This window comes from Copadichromis virginalis, linkage group LG19, assembly GCF_057382275.1.
Source record: "Copadichromis virginalis isolate Kocher_CV1m ecotype Utaka linkage group LG19, C_Virginalis_male_GT1.1, whole genome shotgun sequence".
Classification (NCBI taxonomy): Eukaryota; Metazoa; Chordata; class Actinopteri; order Cichliformes; family Cichlidae; genus Copadichromis; species Copadichromis virginalis.
The window spans coordinates 20,324,735-20,342,075 of record NC_140636.1 but is presented as its reverse complement, the minus strand read 5'-3'; the positions used below and the strand labels follow the sequence as shown (position 1 = coordinate 20,342,075).

Sequence of the window (17,341 nt, the reverse complement as noted above, 5' to 3'; positions counted from 1 at the left end):
GGAGGTGGAGTACTGGTTTGGGCTGGTATCATCAAAGATGAGCTTGTGGGGCCTTTTCGGGTTGAGGATGGAGTCAAGCTCAACTCCCAGTCCTACTGCCAGTTTCTGGAAGACACCTTCTTCAAGCAGTGGTACAGGAAGAAGTCTGCATCCTTCAAGAAAAACATGATTTTCATGCAGGACAATGCTCCATCACACACGTCCAAGTACTCCACAGCGTGGCTGGCAAGAAAGGCTATAAAAGAAGAAAAACTAATGACATGGCCACCTTGTTCATCTGATCTGAACCCCATTGAGAACCTGTGGTCCATCATCAAATGTGAGATTTACAAGGAGGGAAAACAGTACACCACTCTGAACAGTGTCTGGGAGGCTGTGGTTGCTGCTGCACGCAATGTTGATGGTGAACAGATCAAAACACTGACAGACACCCTGTCTACTTCCTTTTTTTGCCTCATACAACACGGATCCTGTCTTCATGTCAGTTTTTTTGCTGTTGTTGTTTTATTAGTATGTGGACAGACAGGAACAGCTGTTATTTCATGTGTTTAAAAAAAAGAAAAGTGCGAAATTAGTGGCAGGAATGACGTAGCTGTCCCCCAATTAAATGTCAGCATACCTGCAGCCAATCAATAATTGGGTCCATATGATTATTATATTAGGACTGACAATTAAATTAGGGAGTTAAGAGAGACGCAGACGTCAGTCAAACCCTTTAAACCTAATTAACTGCTGCCGTCTGAAACTTCCAATCAGTAAAATAATCCACACGCATTCACTCTATTATGGGCTAGATTAATTGGTTCACTGACGTCCTGAGGCATGAAAGCGCCTGGTGAAATTCACATTCATATATACAGACACAGATTTGCTATTTGAACTTCACTCAAACAATTCAGGGAAAGAAGAGTTGTTCTTTCCTGTCATATCTAGTTTAGGAAGCATACATTCTTCCCACAGCTCCCAGTGAACATTCACTGTAGCTGCTGACAGTACACAGTCTCTTTATGCAGAAACTACTTCTTTTGACAGGCAATTGCTCAAAATCAGTCCTGAATGTGAACGTACAGATGAAAGGAGTGGTGTTCTTCATAAACTGCTGAGGAATAATTACTTAATATGTACTACTTCTTTCCAGGAATGTTTTTTTTTTTTTTTTTTTTTTACCAGGTACAGTCCTGTACCTGCTCCTCTTTGAGACGCCCTGTAATTATACATCTTTTCCACTGTCAGTCATTTTAATTATAGTTCTGTTTTTAATTTCTAGATGGAAAAAAATATCTGATTTACCTCCACAAAACCTAATTAAATTATTTATGACTACTACTTTGACTGCATTTTGACAATTAAAGAAGAAACAGAATGGGAACTGTGAAAAGAGGTTTGTTGAGTGGGGGTTATGCGCAAATGGGGATTACAAATATTTGCTGGCTTTTGTATTTACAATTGCTCAGCCACTAAAACACCTGGGTAACAACTCTGACCTACCAGGATATGGACATGGAACTGTGGTAATTGGGGTGTCTGCCACCTTTGGGTACTGTGTATTTCAAAGTGAGACCTTGGGCTTGTTCCAACACATTTTGCTGTTGCTCTGGTATACTGGGATTTTAGGATTTTTCGTGGCTGGGTCAGTGCCTCAGGCACTGATGACTTCCTGAGCAGTTTATGCAGTAAGGTGGGGCCCATTGTGCTGCTGGGCAAGGGCAATGCCAGTGGGCTACGAGTTAATAATATGTGTAATATTTCCATGTGTGTGCGGGTGAACGGGTATGTTGGTATGGGTGTGTATATACATACATATATGTACATACATGTATGTATGTATGTATGTATGTATGTATGTATGTATAAACACCCAGCACGCCCCTGCGGGCGGTTTATCCTTCAAGCTCGGGTCCTCTACCAGAGGCCTGGGAGCTTGAGGGTCCTGCGCAGTATCTTAGCTGTTCCCAGGACTGCGCTCTTCTGGACAGAGATCTCCGATGTTGTTCCCGGGATCTGCTGGAGCCACTCGCCTAGCTTGGGAGTCACCGCACCTAGTGCTCCGATTACCACGGGGACCACCGTTACCTTCACCCTCCACATCCTCTCGAGCTCTTCTCTGAGCCCTTGGTATTTCTCCAGCTTCTCGTGTTCCTTCTTCCTGATATTGCTGTCATTCGGAACCGCTACATCGATCACTACGGCCGTCTTCTTCTGTTTGTCTACCACCACTATGTCCGGTTGGTTAGCCACCACCATTTTGTCCGTCTGTATCTGGAAGTCCCACAGAATCTTAGCTCGGTCATTCTCCACCACCTTTGGGGGCATCTCCCATTTTGACCTCGGGACTTCCAGGTTATACTCGGCACAGATGTTCCTGTACACTATGCCGGCCACTTGGTTATGGCGTTCCATGTATGCCTTGCCTGCGAGCATCTTGCACCCTGCTGTTATGTGCTGGATTGTCTCTGGGGCATCTTTACACAGCCTGCACCTGGGGTCTTGCCTGGTGTTATAGACCCCAGCCTCTATGGATCTTGTGCTCAGAGCTTGTTCTTGTGCTGCCATGATTAGTGCCTCTGTGCTGTCTTTCAGTCCAGCTTTGTCCAGCCACTGGTAGGATTTCTGGATATCAGCCACCTCCTCTATCTGCCGGTGGTACATACCGTGCAGGGGCCTGTCCTTCCATGATGGTTCCTCGTCTCCCTCCTCTTTCTTGGGTTTCTGCTGCCTGAGGTATTCACTGAGCACTCGGTCAGTTGGGGCCATCTTCCCAATGTATTCTTGGATGTTCGTTGTCTCATCCTGGACTGTGGTGCTGACACTCACCAGTCCCCGGCCCCCTTCCTTCCGCTTAGCGTACAGCCTCAGGGTGCTGGACCTGGGGTGAAACCCTCCATGCATGGTAAGGAGCTTTCTTGTCTTTATGTCAGTGGCTTCTATCTCCTCCTTTGGCCAGCCTATTACCCCAGCAGGGTACCTGATCACGGGTAGGGTGTACGTGTTGATGGCCCGGATCTTGTTCTTACCATTCAGCTGACTCCTCAGGACTTGCCTGACCCTCTGCAGGTACTTGATGGTTGCAGCTTTTCTAGCGGCCTCTTCATGGTTCCCATTCGCCTGCGGGATCCCCAAGTACTTGTAACTGTCCTCTATGTCTGCAATGTTGCCTTCTGGTAGTTCAATCCCCTCAGTTCTGACTATCTTCCCTCTCTTTGTTACCATCCGACTACACTTCTCCAGTCCGAACGACATTCCAATGTCATTGCTGTATAGCCTGGTAGTGTGGATCAGTGAATCGATGTCTCGTTCACTCTTGGCATACAGCTTGATGTCATCCATGTACAGGAGGTGGCTGACAACTGCTCCGTTCCGTAGTCGGTATCTGTAGCCAGTCTTGTTAATGATCTCACTGAGGGGGTTCAGGCCTATGCAGAACAGCAGTGGGGACAGAGCATCTCCTTGGTAGATCCCGCACTTGATGGTGACTTGTGCTATGGGCTTGGAGTTGGCCTCTAGTGTTGTACGCCACATCCCCATTGAGTTCCTGATGAAGGCTCTTAGGGTCCCATTGATCTTGTACAATTCTAGGCATTCCAGTATCCAGCTGTGGGGCATTGAGTCATAGGCCTTCTTGTAATCAATCCAGGCAGTGCACAGGTTGGTCAGTCTGGTCTTGCAGTCTCGGCTGATTGTTCTGTCTACCAGTAGCTGGCTTGGTTAAATCAGCTTCTTCAGCCAGTAGGCGTGAACCATGTCGGGCCCTGGTGCTGTCCAACTCTTCATACTGGAGACCCTTTCTTGGATATCTGCCACTGTGATGGTTACTGGACCCTGTTCAGGGAGGTCGCTGTGGTCAGCCCTCAGATCCTCTAGCCACTGAGCATTGCCGTTATGGGTTGCATCCTTCTCCCATTTGCTCTTCCAGTATTGCTCCGTCTCCAGCCTTGGTGGTGCTGTTCTCTTATTGTTCCCTTGCCACTGAGAGTACACTTTTGCTGGTTCTGTGGAGAACAGCTGGTTTATTCTCCTGCCTTCTATCTCTGTGGTGTACCTCCTCAAGCGGCTGGCCAAGGCTGTGAGTCTTTGCTTGGCAGTTTCCAAGGCCTCAGGTATGGACAGCTTGCTGTATTTCTTAGGCACCTTATTTGTCGCACCTTTCTGCAACTCCGTTAGTTGGCTAACCTCCCTCCGTGCTACTTTGATCTTGCCCTCTAGCCTCCTTCTCCATGGAGGGTACTGCCCCTTGTTGCTGTTCAACTTGTAGCCAAGCATCTCACTGATCACTGCTGCCGTATTGTAGATCAGCTTGTTAGTGTCGGTAATCGTGGTTGTAGGTATTGCCCGTAGTGCTGCATTAACATCATCTAGCAGACCTTCTGAGGGTACTTCACGTAATCTTGGTAACCGGCTACGGGGGATCCAGGTTTCAAGCTTGGCCATGATCCTATTTTTCAGGTCAGTTCCTCTCGCACTCAACGATCCTTCTCCTATCGCACTTGGGGCTATGTACCCAATCTCGGGTGGGGGTGATGATATCTCCCCCCTGACCTGGCGTCCTGACTCCTCCTTGCCGTAGCATTTGTGTTGTACCTCGTCAATCTCTAGCTGTGAGAGCAGTCCCTTCTTTCGAATGTTGGATATATAGAATATATATATATATATATATATATATATATATATATATATATATATATATATATATATATATATATATATATATACACACACAGTGGGGCAAAAAAGTATTTAGTCAGCCACCGATTGTGCAAGTTCCCCCACTTAAAATGATGACAGAGGTCAGTAATTTGCACCAGAGGTACACTTCAACTGTGAGAGACAGAATGTGAAAAAAAAATCCATGAATTCACATGGTAGGATTTGTAAAGAATTTATTTGTAAATTAGGGTGGAAAAATAAGTATTTGGTCACGTCAAACAAGGAAAATCTCTGGCTCTCACAGACCTGTAACGTCTTCTGTAAGAAGCTTTTCTGTCCCCCACTCGTTACCTGTATGAATGGCACCTGTTTGAACTCATCATCTGTATAAAAGACACCTGTCCACAGCCTCAAACAGTCAGACTCCAAACTCCGCCATGGCCAAGACCAAAGAGCTTTCGAAGGACACCAGGAAAAGTATTGTAGACCTGCACCAGACTGGGAAGAGTGAATCTACAATAGGCAAGCAGCTTGGTGTGAAAAAATCAACTGTGGGAGCAATCATCAGAAAATGGAAGACATACAAGACCACTGATAATTTCCCTCGATCTGGGGCTCCACGCAAGATCTCATCCCGTGGGGTCAAAATGATCATGAGAACGGTGAGCAAAGATCCCAGGACCACACGGGGGGACCTGGTGAATGACCTGCAGAGAGCTGGGACCAAAGTAACAAAGGTCACCATCAGTAACACCATCAGTAACACAACGGCAGGGAATCAAATCCCGCAGTGCCAGACGTGTTCCGCTGCTGAAGCCAGTGCATGTCCAGGCCCATCTGAAGTTTGCCAGAGAGCACATGGATGATACAGCAGAGGATTGGGAGAATGTCATGTGGTCAGATGAAACCAAAGTAGAACTTTTTGGTATAAACTCAACTCGTCGTGTTTGGAGGAAGATGAATACTGAGTTGCATCCCAAGAACACCATACCTACTGTGAAGCATGGGGGTGGAAACATCATGCTATGGGGCTGTTTTTCTGCCAAGGGGACAGGACGACTGATCTGTGTTAAGGACAGAATGAATGGGGCCATGTATCGTGAGATTTTGAGCCAAAACCTCCTTCCATCAGTGAGAACTTTGAAGATGAAACGAGGCTGGGTCTTGCAACATGACAATGATCCAAAACACACCGCCCGGGCAACAAAGGAGTGGCTCCGTAAGAAGCATTTGAAAGTCCTGGAGTGGCCTAGCCAGTCTCCAGACCTCAACCCCATAGAAAATCTGTGGCGGGAGTTGAAAGTCCGTGTTGCTCGGCAACAGCCCCAAAACATCACTGCTCTCGAGAAGATCTGCATGGAGGAATGGGCCAAAATACCAGCTACTGTGTATGCAAACCTGGTAAAGACCTATAGTAAACGTTTGACCTCTGTTATTGTCAACAAAGGTTATGTTACAAAGTATTGAGTTGTATTTTTGTTATTGACCAAATACTTATTTTCCACCCTGATTTACGAATAAATTCTTTACAAATCCTACCATGTGGATTCATGGATTTTTTTTTCACATTCTGTCTCTCACAGTTGAAGTGTACCTCTGGTGCAAATTACTGACCTCTGTCATCATTTTAGGTGGGGGAACTTGCACAATCGGTGGCTGACTAAATACTTTTTTGCCCCACTGTATGTATGTATGTATGTATATATATATATATATATATATATATATATATATATATATATATATATATATATATATATATATAATTTTTTTTTTTTTTTTTTTTTTTTCTTTTTTTTTTTTTCAGCTGGAGAAATACCAAGGGCTCAGAGAAGAGCTCGAGAGGATGTGGAGGGTGAAGGTAACGGTGGTCCCCGTGGTAATCGGAGCACTAGGTGCGGTGACTCCCAAGCTAGGCGAGTGGCTCCAGCAGATCCCGGGAATAACATCGGAGATCTCTGTCCAGAAGAGCGCAGTCCTGGGAACAGCTAAGATACTGCGCAGGACCCTCAAGCTCCCAGGCCTCTGGTAGAGGACCCGAGCTTGAAGGATAAACCGCCCGCAGGGGCGTGCTGGGTGTTGTTTGTTTTATATATACATATACACATATACATACATACATACATACATACATACATACATGTATGTATATGTTGTGTATCCTTGAGGTGTTAATGGGGTTATTGTAAATGTGTATATGTGCGTATGTGTATATACGTATGTATGGATAGAAACATATATGTATAAAAAAAAATTACACATAACATACAGGGGGTGCAGAATTATTAGGCAAGTTGTATTTTTGAGGAATAATTTTATTATTGAACAACAACCATGTTCTCAATGAACCCAAAAAAACTCATTAATATCAAAGCTGAATATTTTTGGAAGTAGTTTTTAGTTTTAGCTATTTTAGGGGGATATCTGTGTGTGCAGGTGACTATTACTGTGCATAATTATTAGGCAACTTAACAAAAAACAAATATATACCCATTTCAATTATTTATTTTTACCAGTGACACCAATATAACATCTCCACATTCACAAATATACATTTCTGACATTCAAAAACAAAACAAAAACAAATCAGCGACCAATATAGCCACCTTTCTTTGCAAGGACACTCAAAAGCCTGCCATCCATGGATTCTGTCAGTGTTTTGATCTGTTCACCATCAACATTGCGTGCAGCAGCAACCACAGCCTCCCAGACACTGTTCAGAGAGGTGTACTGTTTTCCCTCCTTGTAAATCTCACATTTGATGATGGACCACAGGTTCTCAATGGGGTTCAGATCAGGTGAACAAGGTGGCCATGTCATTAGTTTTTCTTCTTTTATAGCCTTTCTTGCCAGCCACGCTGTGGAGTACTTGGACGCGTGTGATGGAGCATTGTCCTGCATGAAAATCATGTTTTTCTTGAAGGATGCAGACTTCTTCCTGTACCACTGCTTGAAGAAGGTGTCTTCCAGAAACTGGCAGTAGGACTGGGAGTTGAGCTTGACTCCATCCTCAACCCGAAAAGGCCCCACAAGCTCATCTTTGATGATACCAGCCCAAACCAGTACTCCACCTCCACCTTGCTGGCATCTGAGTCGGACTGGAGCTCTCTGCCCTTTACCAATCCAGCCACGGGCCCATCCATCTGGCCCATCAAGACTCACTCTCATTTCATCAGTCCATAAAACCTTAGAAAAACCAGTCTTGAGATATTTCTTGGCCCAGTCTTGACGTTTCAGCTTGTGTGTCTTGTTCAGTGGTGGTCGTCTTTCAGCCTTTCTTACCTTGGCCATGTCTCTGAGTATTGCACACCTTGTGCTTTTGGGCACTCCAGTGATGTTGCAGCTCTGAAATATGGCCAAACTGGTGGCAAGTGGCATCTTGGCAGCTGCACGCTTGACTTTTCTCAGTTCATGGGCAGTTATTTTGCGCCTTGGTTTTTCCACACGCTTCTTGCGACCCTGTTGACTACTTTGAATGAAACGCTTGATTGTTCGATGATCACGCTTCAGAAGCTTTGCAATTTTGAGACTGCTGCATCCCTCTGCAAGATATCTCACTATTTTTGACTTTTCTGAGCCTGTCAAGTCCTTCTATTGACCCATTTTGCCAAAGGAAAGGACGTTGCCTATGTCATATGCCATCATGAACATAATTTGAGTCCCTATATACAGGGGGATAATTCAGTCTAGATAATTTTCTTGGAAACAAAACATGTCAACAATGTCTCCCAATTTTTTTTTTTTTTTAGTTACAATTTAATGTTATTTAAAAAAAATATTGCATAAAATGTCCAATTTTCTCACAATTTTCTTAAAAATAATCACATAATAGAAATAGATACACAACGTTTTGCCAGGTAATGTTTCGTCTGTTTATTTCGTATAAAATTATTCAAAGGTAATAGCACCAAATGGATTTGCACTGAAGCAGTGATACATCATCTATAGTTACATATAGCATAGTTTGAACTAATAAACAGCTGGTGCAACTAGCTTCAGGCTTTTCATCCAGCACAACCAGCAGGCTGTTATTTTAGCTCAGAAGGAAATATATGAACAGTAATTGTCATGTTATTTGAACATTCATGCTCCCAACATAATGTTAAAATAACACCAAGGATTTCCTGATCTCTCAATATATCATCATCACCCTTTAATACTTTGGTTACGAACAAAACTAATTATATCCCAAATACAAAGCGGTAGGCTTTTAAGCTGTATTTCCTTACTGCAGAGGCAGTAGTGTGAGAACCAGAGCAGCAGTCTTGGTGCTTATCAGTGTCTAAAAAGGTGACGTTTGGGTCAGCAGTAGGTCACCTGAGTTTGTGGAGCACGCACAGGCCAACAAGCTGTAAGATGCAGTGAAAGATACTAAACAGCTGGAGTGATAAAAATAGAAATGCAGCTGTTCTGTCAGATGACAGGTCTTCCATCTTTTTCAGTGAATGCAGACATGGCAAGCCCATTGCCACACACATTCATGAAAGTACCCTTTACTGCAGTGATTCTAAAATTTGCTAAAAGTGTAACTTTTTTTTTAAAATTATACTTTTTTTTCTTCATGTAAGTGTTCATGCTTAGCAGGAGCCGAGGAAGATGAAGAGTCATTTAAAGACTCAAATGTCAGTGAATGACATTTGCAACATATAATAAACCTTTAAAATGGCGTTACCTTAAAGAAAGTGCTTTGGCCCTTTGCACCTGTACCCCCACATAAGGTGTCTTTGTTGGACCAGTTTAAAGACAGCTAAATAGAAAGGCAGCTTACTTTAGCTGAGATGAACTAGTGGCAAATTATCCAGTAATTCTCACATGTATATTGTCTTCTGACGAAGCATTTTACAATGTTTTTCATATTATGTTATGTTACTATAAGGGCAATAAAAGACCCAATGCTGGCCCCAATATGTTGTAATTCATTTAAAGGCTTCCAATGGATTTTCCTCCTCTGTTTAACAAAACCAACAGTAACTTATCTACATGTTCACAGCTCTGTGCATATTACCGCATTTAAAAATATAAAATCCCTTGTAACGACTGATTGTTGTGAATTGGCGCCATATAAATCATAGGCAATGGTACAACGATACATTGATACGTCTCCAGTCAAAGACAACAAAACCATCAAAGATGTAGTTTTGATGATCATGGGTAGATTTTTAGGAGTTTAATAAATGAAAGAAAATGTTTGACATGTGGAAGTGACTTTTGGGGGCAAAAAAAAAATCCATGATAGGATCAATAATTCTCACTGAGTGTCCTCGGTTAGGTGGTTATTAGTTTTCTCCCTCAACCTCTAACACATCAATCTTAATCAGCAGACACATTTCTCTATTGAATTCAACAGTAGAAATACATTTGCAAACTTTTAGAAAGCAGGTTTGAAAAGTGGTGCAAGACAAAGGCATCACAGTGTTTAAGGTGAAATCGTTGGAGGTTGAGTGCAGATTGATGTCGCACTCTTTCTGACTGTTCATTTACAGTTTCTGAACTGTAAGCTCTGTCTATAATTTGGAACAGGAGAGAAGCACAATCACCCACTTTTGGACTGTTAGCTTTAACCTGCATTGTGCAATGTTTCTTTCTACCCCTTGCTCAAAGGATCTATGCAGAAGGCCTGTTTCTGTAAAACAGCATCTAGATTGTGTGTCATAACAACACAGCAGTTTTCCTTTTTCATATTTTTGACCTAAACAAGTCAGTCAAAAAATTCTCAAGACAGGCTCACCATCGGAGTAAGTTATGGGTAAAATCTACCAGTAAGACGAGAGTGATAAAAGTGAATCGTTACAGATTTCTAGTATGTGAGTCAGGCAACTATTGTCATGTGAACACAGTCAAAGTGGCCACCTAAGGCTGAAGTGGTGACTAGCTGCTATTGGCTCATTTACGAGGAAATGCACTCAGAGGGGCTAATTAAAGAGCAATCAGGTAAAGGCTTACAATTTCTAATTGCCTCCCAGGGGTCTAAGGACATGAACTCAAACTGGAAAGAAGGAATTTAAAAATGAATTTATACTGTATGTCTAAAGAACTAAAATACTATTAAGAACAGCTGTGCTTTTACTCTAGAAGTAACATTCTAAATATGCCTTAACAGGGTGGAGAGGCAGCTAAAATGTAAAGAGTTAACAGTATAAACTCATCCCAGCAGCATTTCAGAGGAAAGTGTCAAAATCCTTAATAGGATAAGGAATACAGGGAGTGCAGAATTATTCGGCAAGTTGTATTTTTGAGGAATAATTTTATTATTGAACAACAACCATGTTCGCAATGAACCCAAAAAACTCATTAATATCAAAGCTGAATGTTTTTGGAAGTAGTTTTTAGTTTTAGCTATTTTAGGGGGATATCTGTGTGTGCAGGTGACTATTACTGTGCATAATTATTAGGCAACTTAACAAAAAACAAATATATACCCTTTTCAATTATTTATTTTTACCAGTGAAACCAATATAACATCTCCACATTCACAAATATACATTTCTGACATTCAAAAACAAAAACAAATCAGCTACCAATATAGCCACCTTTCTTTGCAAGGACACTCAAAAGCCTGCCATCCATGGATTCTGTCAGTGTTTTGATCTGTTCACCATCAACATTGCGTGCAGCAGCAACCACAGCCTCCCAGACACTGTTCAGAGAGGTGTACTGTTTTCCCTCCTTGTAAATCTCACATTTGATGATGGACCACAGGTTCTCAATGGGGTTCAGATCAGGTGAACGAGGTGGCCATGTCATTAGTTTTTCTTCTTTTATACCCTTTCTTGCCAGCCACGCTGTGGAGTACTTGGACGTGTGTGATGGAGCATTGTCCTGCATGAAAATCATGTTTTTCTTGAAGGATGCAGACTTCTTCCTGTACCACTGCTTGAAGAAGGTGTCTTCCAGAAACTGGCAGTAGGACTGGGAGTTGAGTTGAGCTTGACTCCATCCTCAACCCGAAAAGGCCCCACAAGCTCATCTTTGATGATACCAGCCCAAACCAGTACTCCACCTCCACCTTGCTGGCGTCTGAGTCGGACTGGAGCTCTCTGCCCTTTACCAATCCAGCCACGGGCCCATCCATCTGGCCCATCAAGACTCACTCTCATTTCATCAGTCCATAAAACCTTAGAAAAACCAGTCTTGAGATATTTCTTGGCCCAGTCTTGATGTTTCAGCTTGTGTGTCTTGTTCAGTGGTGGTCGTCTTTCAGCCTTTCTTACCTTGGCCATGTCTCTGAGTATTGCACACCTTGTGCTTTTGGGCACTCCAGTGATGTTGCAGCTCTGAAATATGGCCAAACTGGTGGCAAGTGGCATCTTGGCAGCTGCACGCTTGACTTTTCTCAGTTCATGGGCAGTTATTTTGCGCCTTGGTTTTTCCACACGCTTCTTGCGACCCTGTTGACTATTTTGAATGAAACGCTTGATTGTTCGATGATCACGCTTCAGAAGCTTTGCAATTTTGAGACTGCTGCATCCCTCTGCAAGATATCTCATTATTTTTGACTTTTCTGAGCCTGTCAAGTCCTTCTTTTGACCCATTTTGCCAAAGGAAAGGAAGTTGCCTAATAATTATGCACACCTGATATAGGGTGCTGATGTCATTAGACCACACCCCTTCTCATTACAGAGATGCACATCACCTAATATGCTTAATTGGTAGTAGGCTTTCGAGCCTATACAGCTTGGAGTAAGACAACATGCAAGAAGAGGATGATGTGGACAAAATACTCATTTGCCTAATAATTCTGCACTCCCTGTAGGTTGGATAAGGAAATCATAGCATGGCAACATTCCTATTTTTAATTGCAGGTAGTTTGCCTTAACAGTGTTTTTGAGGAACTGTAACCAAGATCTTAGTTGTTAATAAAAATAAAATGTGTTAAAGGATAACTTCACTTTGTTGCAAACTGATGCATTTGTGTATATTTATGCTGCAGGTGAGAAGAGTAGGTAAAACAGATTGTTCGGACAATGATGTGAGAAGTTGTTGTGAATTAGTACACTTGCAGTTTCTAGTACTGGGCTGGATTTGTAGCAATTGCATGTAAAGGTCCTCCTGTGGAGTAAAAGTGTTTTCACTTAATCATTATGGAGAGGTTCTGACTCACTGCCATTTGTGTTTGACTGTTAAGTAGGTGTAAGCTTAAGTGTAAATGCAAAGTTCCATAGATGAGTAGACTGTTGTACTAATAGATGTTGAGTACAGGTAAGGTCAAGGTGTTTGGAGTGAAGCTACTCGTCACTAATTTATCTTTGCCTTTAGACTCAGCCTGCTTCTTTAACATGCGAGACTTTTATTTCACAGTGTGATGCAAATGAGTAAATTAGTGATCTGTAACACATGAAATAACAAAATTAATGTACTTGCAATCCTACAGTTAGAGCTATTTGTACTTTACTAGCCTATTTTAATATCATGCATCTTTCTCTCTAAGCAGAGCTACATTTCAGAGGATGATATTGTATTTCTTTTATGTAAATACATTTGTCTTATAGCTGTAGCTGCTAGATATTTTACAACCAAACAAGACTTAGAGGCTGCTCAGCAGATACCTATTTGCTTCAGGTGGCTGTAATGAAGAGCCACTACTGTGACCAGTAGGCAGATAAGACTTACCCACCTTAAGGGGATTAGTATCTTCTCCACACAGATGTGGTAGTAATGTGACAGGTCAGCAGCCCATTTGTGCACACCAGTGTTTTCCTTGCAGTGAAGATGCCAGCTACAATTAAAATATACTAGTAGGTTTACACCAAAATGCTGACCCACAGAGTTTACAGTCAGCTCTCCCTCTACAGTGTATTTTGTGTATTTTTTATTAAGTTTATTAAGTTCTTAAGATAAATTAAAGAAGTTAATAAATTTAGCAATTTCTCTGTGAAAAATTTGTCAGACCTTTCAGGTTGGATTCCTGGACAATGTTGTCTACACCAGTTTTAACTAACTGTAAAAAGAGAAAGTAGAAAACAAGCCAATATTACTTCAAATTAAAAAGCAAAAATCAAGCTTTGAACTGGTGTAAAAGGTTGTCCTATGTCTAGGGCAAGTGTTCTCTGGCTGCCAGAGAATCTAAAGATACCTCAGAAAACAGCGGGATGAAAGAAGATATGCCATTTGTTGATTCTTTACAATGAAATGAAACATTTCATGAACAACACTGAAAGATTTGGGAATTCATAGTAAGAAAATGCACTGCTGTAAAATCTGACAGTAAATGCAACAGCATTGGGTTGCTGTTCTACTTCGTGTTTCGTGCTCTTGCTAAGCAAAGAATGATATGATGCTGCACCAAAAACCTGCTTCCAGTTGCTTTGGTTGCTAGCAAATTGCCACAATCACCCATGTTTTGCATACACTCTAAAAAATATTCATGGTGTTTGTAGGTAGAACTTAACAAAAAAAGCATTTTTCTACTTAAAAAAGTAAGTTGTCTACATGTACACGTTTCAGTGAGTTGACTAATCAATGTTATAAGTCAGTGCAACACAGAAATTAATAAACACCTCCTTAACTTAAATGTTTGAGTATATTGAACAAAATACTTTTGTCATCAATCAACAACACAAAATATTAAGTTTGTGTAACATGTAAAAGTGAGTTTGAACATCCTTCGTGTTTGAACTGCCCATAATTGGACCATAACGAAAAAATAATTACAACTTCCATAAAAAAAGACGGAACGGAAAAAACTGAGGTTGGCACCACTACCTGGTAAGTTTCTTGTTTTATAGTCTTTTATAAATATGTACTAGTTACAGGAATTTACTGCTTAAGTTTAGTCTGACAATGGCAGCTACATGATGTGAATTGACACTCTGTGTTATGCTAGTTGTTACTCTATAAAAGTATAAAAGAGCATTTGTATTTTTTCCTGTTATTAATGAAATCTGTCAATTAAATCTGTCACTCTGGTGGTTACTTTGGTTAGCCATAGGTGTGTATGAGACCATGCATACAGCAGAGGGTAACCCCGTAGCATATGTTCGTATCATCACAGGCGTAGCAGTTGTCTGCATTCTTATCACTTTGTGGGAGTAGAGGTGTGTTTCACCTAGACTGTGTTCGGTGAGTTAACTAAGCATTGAATTTCAAAATAGATTAATTACAAGTTATATTTGTACACTTTAAATTTGATGGTTTTAATCATAGTTTAGCATAGTAAAGTTGCTAAAGTTAAAGTTGTTAGCTAGCTTTCTTTTAGCTTGCAAACGTTCCTCGCAATTGTCAATTTTTCCACTTATACTTAAAATTTGTCACTTGTCAGGGTGCATTTGGTTAGCTGATAGACCTTGCAGACAGCACAGCATGTTCAATTTGAACCTGTATATGTTCAAATTAACCAGTCAGCAGCTGCCTGCATTTTTATCTACCATGGTGTCAGAGTAAATTTGTGTTTCGACGGTCTTGGGTGAGGTAACTAATTACTGACAGAGTGTGAGTAAAAGTATTTCTATCAAATGTATTGATATTTTAAGCTCAAATGTGAAATATGCCTGAGGTTAAAGTTAGTTGACCTAGCAAGAAAAAAACAAAATTGTGTGTGTGCACACAAGACTTGCTTTCGTTACTTTCTGTAATTGTAAGCATAATGTGAAGTGTGGGATTGTAGCATGTCAACAGTGGTCTTCAAATAATTAAAAAGAAAATTCTCTCACACATTTGGATATGACACAATTTTTCCAATTTTAAATTACAGTCTGTAGATTTATTTATTTATTTAGTTTTTGGATTCATCTTTTCAGTGTTTCATTGTGGTGTTTTAGAGAAGGTTTTATACTTAAAATAACTTAACTCAAAAGCCTTGGTAAGCCTTTGTAGTCTTTTATAGTCCTTAGAGCTCAACAAAAACTGTTTGAAATAGTCTCCAAATCTAGGTTACATTTACTTTCACTCACCTTAACCTACTGCTAGCAAAGGGTGCATTGAAAGCAGGGCAGTATGTAACAGATTAAATTCAAGTTATAAAAATTTAATTGTTTATTTGTTAAAAACAAAAATTAAATCAATAATTAGCAAAACGCTAGTCCTATGAATGTAATGTGTTTGACTTTTGGCCTAGTAAACTTTTTTATTCTCCAGAGTTCGGTGGAAACAAGAAGAGAGGTCGCAATCCGTTGCCTGGTGGTGTATTTGAAAGAGAAAGAAGAGGATCTCTTCAGAGAACAGCTGGTAGGTAAATCTCACATTGTTTTGTGTTATATTTTTAAATAGCATATAAAATACCGACATGTTTCTTTTTAACCTACTTGCCAGGATGGTGAAGAACAGTTCTCAGAAGAAGTGGTAAAGATCGTAGTCACCAGACGTGCAGCAGTGTCTCTTCCAGCCGTTGCTAAAATTGTGATTGAAGGAACAGCTGTCCTGGAAGACCTTGATGTGCCCAGAGCATGTGCCTTAATGATGGGACTTATATACGCTCTCAATCTGAGCTACCCCAAACAAGTAAAGAACACTCTAGAGGTATTCCAGAAGGTGTTTCTGGAACTTGATGGGCTTAAAGCCAGCCCACGGGTAATTTCTCTTAAGTACAAACTTAGTGGTTCTCAAAGTCGGTCATCAGGCCCCACTGCTCTGCTTGTTTCTATTAATAACTAAACACTGTTGATTGGCTGGTGTGTTCAGTTAATCAGAAGTTGTAGACACCATTGTGGATGAAGAAAAACGAAGTGAATTGGTATGTTTTAGCTTCTGATTCAACACACCTTGTCCAAGTAATAAACATGCTACATTTTCTTTTGTTACTGAGGTTGTTTGCGGAGGAATTGTACTGAAATATATTATTGTTTTTGCCCACTCATTTATAATTAAAGGGCTGCTTTAATGTTTGATTTATGTTGTATGACACAGAAGTGTATTACTTCGAAAATGTTATGCAATAAACTGTTTCATCAGCTGGAATAATTTAAATGGCTATGTTTGCATGGATAATTGTGAGTAGGATATATGTAAAAAAGTAAGTTAGATTAACTCAACTAATGTAATTTGTCAACTCAATATTACCAGAAATTCTAAATTAATATTAGGTTGCTTAAACTTAATTATGCTTTTACAGGTCAAAGTAAATCATGTTGGTTTGTTGAACCAGTTGAGTTAGCCAAACCTAAAAATTACTTGCTGGATTTACTTAATAATATGCAAAATTTGTAACTTAAAAAGCTGAGTGGAAATTGTTACCTCAATTTTTTTAAGTTGAGCCAACAAAACATTTTTTAGAGTGTAGAAGACCTCAACCAATCTGCAAACACTCATTAAGTACTAAACTGTACAGTGTGACCAAAACCAGGAAGTTTATGTTGCAGCACCTTATTCGTGACAGTTTTCACCCAGCAAAAGCCAGCAACCCCCACTGACCGGGTTCACCCACTTGTCTCTAAGCCTGTGTGACAGACGTGTTAGATTAGTCCTTGAAATATTGTTCTTATTTTATATATTTAATCAATATTTACTTAAAATTGAGTTTTAATAATACTTTACATCAATCAGTAGCATTAAAAAAATATTCAGAACTCTTACATTCATTGAATAGTAGTATCTTCTGCTTCTATGAACCAGCTTCCATTGGTTTTTACTGACACCCTGTCCATATTCCTCACTGTTGGACAAAGTTGACCACATATCATTTTTAGTCTCAAACAACCTAGAAAGCTTTGACTTTGATTAAGTTAGTGGCCTAGTTAAAAACACCTGTGCTCCACAAACATAC

At 40.7% G+C, this 17,341-nt stretch overlaps 1 long non-coding RNA gene across 1 annotated transcript; it reads left to right on the top strand.

Annotated features, from left to right (window-relative positions):
* The first annotated feature begins 13,995 nt into the window (after positions 1-13,995).
* LOC146685974 (uncharacterized) lies at positions 13,996-16,818 on the top strand. Its single transcript, XR_014916740.1, has 3 exons — positions 13,996-14,703; positions 15,718-15,807; positions 15,892-16,818. It is a non-coding gene; the product is annotated as an uncharacterized LOC146685974 (long non-coding RNA).
* Positions 16,819-17,341: the final 523 nt, after the last annotated feature.